This window comes from Ascaphus truei, chromosome 21 (genome assembly GCF_040206685.1).
Source record: "Ascaphus truei isolate aAscTru1 chromosome 21, aAscTru1.hap1, whole genome shotgun sequence".
Lineage (NCBI taxonomy): Eukaryota > Metazoa > Chordata > Amphibia > Anura > Ascaphidae > Ascaphus > Ascaphus truei.
The window spans coordinates 2,266,101-2,271,403 of record NC_134503.1 but is presented as its reverse complement, the minus strand read 5'-3'; positions in this window follow the sequence as shown (position 1 = coordinate 2,271,403).

The following is a 5,303-nucleotide window of genomic DNA, read 5'->3' as shown; positions in this document are numbered from 1 at the left end:
GGGGCGGGCAACTCCAGTCCTCAGGGGCCACCAACAGGTCAGGTTTTCAGGATATCCCTGCTTCAGCACAGGTGGCTCTGTCTTTAGCTGGTGGGATAGGACAGGGGTGTCCATCTCCAGTCCTCAAAGGCCACCAACAGGTCAGGTTTTCAGGATATCCCAGCTTCAGCACAGGTTGCTCAATCAGAGGCTTAGTCTTCGACGGCACTACCAGTGCTGAAGCAGGGAAATCCTGAAAACCTGACCAGGTGGTGGCCCTTGAGGACTGGAGTTGGCCACCCCTGATATAGGGGGCATCTGTATATGTGTTCTATAGACACATATAGAAGTTTGCTGATCCTGATGATCAGAGGCAGATTTAGCGGGTCCTAGTTTCATATTTGCTGTCCCAATGTCGGCCGCCGGGGGGATAACGGGGCTGTGAGCGCAGGAACTACAATATGAATACTGTTTGTACAGTTCATTCTCAGCATCTCTTCCTACTAACCCATGTTCATTTAATAAACTGTGCCCTGCCCGTGTCTGTGTCCTGCCTGTGTCTGTGCCCTGCCCGTGTCTGTGCCCTGCCCGTGTCTGTGCCCTGCCCGTGTCTGTGTCCTGCCTGTGTCTGTGCCCTGCCCGTGTCTGTGCCCTGCCCGTGTCTGTGTCCTGCCTGTGTCTGTGCCCTGCCCGTGTCTGTGCCCTGCCCGTGTCTGTGTCCTGCCTGTGTCTGTGCCCTGCCCGTGTCTGTGCCCTGCCCGTGTCTGTGCCCTGCCCGTGTCTGTGTCCTGCCTGTGTCTGTGCCCTGCCCGTGTCTGTGCCCTGCCTGTGTCTGTGTCTTGCCTGTGTCTGTGCCCTGCCCGTGTCTGTGCCCTGCCCGTGTCTGTGCCCTGCCCGTGTCTGTGTCCTGCCTGTGTCTGTGCCCTGCCCGTGTCTGTGCCCTGCCCGTGTCTGTGTCCTGCCTGTGTCTGTGCCCTGCCCGTGTCTGTGCCGTGCCCGTGTCTGTGTCCTGCCTGTGTCTGTGCCCTGCCCGTGTCTGCGTCCTGCCTGTGCCTGTGCCCTGCCCGTGTCTGTGCCCTGCCCGTGCCTGTGCCCTGCCCGTGTCTGTGTCCTGCCTGTGCCTGTGCCCTGCCTGTGTCTGTGCCCTGCCCGTGTCTGTGCCCTGCCCGTGTCTGTGTCCTGCCTGTGTCTGTGCCCTGCCCGTGTCTGTGTCCTGCCTGTGCCTGTGCCCTGCCTGTGTCTGTGCCCTGCCCGTGTCTGTGTCCTGCCTGTGTCTGTGCCCTGCCTGTGTCTGTGCCCGGCCCGTGTCTGTGTCCTGCCTGTGTCTGTGCCCTGCCCGTGTCTGTGCCCTGCCCATGTCTGTGCCCTGCCCGTGTCTGTGCCCTGCCCGTGTCTGTGTCCTGCCTGTGTCTGTGCCCTGCCCGTGTCTGTGCCCTGCCCGTGTCTGTGTCCTGCCTGTGCCTGTGACCTGTCTGTGTCTGTGTCCTGCCTGTGTCTGTGTCCTGCCTGTGTCGATGCCCTACCCGTGTCGGTGCCCTGCCCGTGTCTGTGCCCTGCCCGTGTCTGTGCCTGCCCGTGTCTGTGTCCTGTGTCTGTGTCCTGCCCGTGTCTGTGTCCTGTGTCTGTGTCCTGCCTGTGTCTGTGTCCTGTCTGTGTCCTGCCCGTGTCTGTGTCCTGGCCGTGTCTGTGTCCTGTCTGTGTCCTGTCTGTGTCCTGCCCGTGTCTGTGTCTTGCCTGTGTCTGTGCCCTGCCCGTGTCTGTGCCCTGTCCGTGTCTGTGTCCTGCCCGTGTCTGTGTCCTGCCTGTGTCTTGCCTGTGTCTGTGTCCTGCCTGTGTCTGTGTCCTGCCTGTGTCTGTGTCCTGTCTGCGTGCTGCCCGTGTCTGTGTCCTGCCCGTGTCGGTGTCCTGCCCGTGTCTGTGTCCTGCCCGTGTCTGTGCCCTGCCCGTGTCTGTGTCCTGCCTGTCCTGCCCGTGTCTGTGTCTGTGTCCTGCCTGTGTCTTGCCTGTGTCTGTGCCCTGCCCGTGTCTGTGTCCTGCCCGTGTCCGTGTCTTGCCTGTGTCCTGCCTGTGTCTGTGCCCTGCCCGTGTCTGTGCCCTGTCCGTGTCTGTGTCTTGCCTGTGTCTGTGTCCTGTCCGTGTCTGTGTCCTGCCCGTGTCTGTGTCCTGCCTGTGTCTTGCCTGTGTCTGTGTCCTGCCCGTGTCTGTGTCCTGCCTGTGTCTGTGTTCTGTCTGTGTCCTGCCTGTATCTGTGTCCTGTCTGCGTCCTGCCCGTGTCTGTGTCCTGCCCGTGTCTGTGTCCTGTCTGTGTCCTGCCCGTGTCTGTGTCCTGCCCGTGTCTGTGCCCTGCCCGTGTCTGTGCCCTGCCCGTGTCTGTGTCCTTCCCGTGTCTGTGTCCTGCCTGTCCTGCCCGTGTCTGTGTCCTGCCTGTGTCTTGCCTGTGTCTGTGCCCTGCCCGTGTCTGTGCCCTGTCCGTGTCTGTGTCCTGCCCGTGTCTGTGTCCTGCCCGTGTCTGTGTCCTGCCCGTGTCTGTGTCCTGTCTGTGTCCTGCCCGTGTCTGTGTCCTGCCCGTGTCTGTGCCCTGCCCGTATCTGTGCCCTGCCCGTGTCTGTGTCCTTCCCGTGTCTGTGTCCTGCCTGTCCTGCCCGTGTCTGTGTCTGTGTCCTGTCTGTGTCTTGCCTGTGTCTGTGCCCTGCCTGTGTCTGTGCCCTGTCCGTGTCTGTGTCCTGCCCGTGTCTGTGTCCTGCCTGTGTCTTGCCTGTGTCTGTGCCCTGCCCGTGTCTGTGTCCTGCCCGTGTCCGTGTCTTGCCTGTGTCTGTGCCCTGCCCGTGTCTGTGCCCTGTCCGTGTCTGTGTCTTGCCTGTGTCTGTGTCCTGCCTGTGTCCTGTCCGTGTCTGTGTCCTGCCCGTGTCTGTGTTCTGTCTGTGTCCTGCCTGTATCTGTGTCCTGTCTGCGTCCTGCCCGTGTCTGTGTCCTGCCTGTGTCTGTGTCCTGCCCGTGTCTGTGTCCTGCCCGTGTCTGTGTCCTGTCTGTGTCCTGCCCGTGTCTGTGTCCTGCCACTGCGGAGTGGGGGGGATGGGGGGAAAGGGGAGTGGGGGGGTGGGCAAAAGGGGAGTGTGGGGGTGGGCGAAAGGGGAGTGAGGGGAGTGGGGGGGTGGGCGAAAGGGGAGTGAGGGGAGTGGGGGGGGGGGGCGAAAGGGGGGTGGGGGAAAGGGGAGTGGGGGGGGGGGGGGGTGGAGAGCAGGGGGCATATGTATTGTAATAATTTATGTATCCGCATGCCCCCCCCCGGGCGTCCACCCCCCTTCTTGGTTCCCCGTGACTCGTTCTTCTCACCCCCCCCCCGTGATTCGCTTTTACCCCCCCCCCCCCCGTGACTCGGGGCTCGCTCCCCCCATTCCCCGTGACTCGGGGCTCGCCCCCCCCCCCCCGTTCCCCATGACTCGGGGCTCGCCCCCCCCCCCCCCGTTCCCCCCGGGCGACCGCTTGGTCCCCCGATGTGCCGTGCAGGCGGCAGCGGCAGGAAGCGCCCTGTGTGGGCCTGGGGCCTGGCATGAGGCACGAGGTGACTTACCTGGGCGGGAGGTGTGTGTGTGTGTGTCACCTTTGGCCCATCACTCCGCCTCAGGCCAATGAGAGGTGTGCGGGGGCGGGCGGCCCAAGGGAGCCATCTCATTGGCCTGAGGCGGAGTGACGGGCGAAAGGTCCAATGTGATTGCCGCTAGGGACAGGGAACACAGTACAGACATGGAGACATACATACAATGCTTTGAGAAATATATATTAAGATGTATAACCCTGCTCACTTATGTAACTATGTATTTGTAAGCATGTATCTGTCATCAAAACTCTGTGTCCAGGACATACTTGAAAACGAGAGGTAACTCTCAATGTATTACTTCCTGGTAAAACATTTAAATAAATAAAATAACCCCCCCCCCCCCCCCCAGTGATCCCCCGCTTCCGGAGATATTTGTAGCTTCTTTGTGCCGGTTTTTTTTTTACACAGCGATATGGCCGCGGGATCATGAATAGAAAAAGGTATCGGGGGGTCTCCGGAGTTTGGGGGACCATGACTCACCTGATCTCAGGTTCCAGTGAGTCACTATACATTTGTAAGCGGTTCCACATTACCCTCTTATAAGGCTGAAACCCACATCCTACAATGTGTCAGAGATAAAAGTGTTCTCAGGGTTCTTTGTCCGCTGGGCACTGACACGGCCCCAGGGTCATGTTCTCCTTTGATAAACGTGGCTCATTGTCTTGAAGCCGGGAGACTGATAAAAATGACCCAGCAAGTTATCAGCCGATTGTTCCTGTCCCATTAGGAGTATCAGTCAGTTATCCCGGGGTCTCCCCTGAGCAGATACAAAGTATCCACCTCTTTGTATGCTAAGCAAACCCTTGGAAGGGTTTGTGCTGCCTGTGTTCCTATCCCTCAGTAATCACATTACCCCACGCAGCACAGAGCCTGGTGCCTGTGTCCCAACGCCAAGGAGGGGGAAGGGGGGGTACTCGCGCGGGCTATTTAAACCCTGCGCTTGCAGGAGCTGCTCACTGATTTTGTTTTTCCCACCCACCCATCCCACTGAGAGTGTAATGTTGGTGCTATGAACGGATGACGTGACGGTTGAGAATAGTCTCTCGTGGCGGAGAGTGTCTCTCCCGGTGGACGGTAGATTAGGGCGGGAGGAGGAGGGCTTCCATCCCTCCCCCCCCGCCGGAAGATACCGAGAATATGGCTGACAGTTATTTGATAGTATTGTTACAACAATAAAGCTGTGACCAATTTGGCAATTTATCTATTTGGCAGAGTGGCTCTTTTGTTCTATATATGTGTGTGTGTGTGTGTGTGTGTGTGTGTGTGTGTGTGTGTGTGTATATATCACCCATAGTTTAACCCCTTCACATCCAGAGAGGCCTGCAACACATTGCTTTTGGCCCTCTGCTAGTGAAGGGATTAACAGTCTGACACATTTACCATGTAATATAATCCGACCTGTGGCACAATCTGTACGTGGGCATATAAATCAGACATCTGATAGGGACACTCTGATCTTTTGGTCGGCTGATCGCATTCCCTGTTGTGATGTACTGGGGACTAGAGTTCTGTAAAGTGGGGCAAGTAGCAGGGCAGGATAGGGGCAGTGGGTGTGGCTAGGTGTGGCATCCCTCAGATACAGGTTTAAATATCAGGTTAGACCCTGTTCACATGCAAGTGTCCTGCCAAGCTGCACCCTCTGGCTGTGCATCCCCGGGTATCTTGGTCTTATACCAGGGCATAAACTGCTGTATACCACCTTGTACTCCAGGCCATAGACTATGCT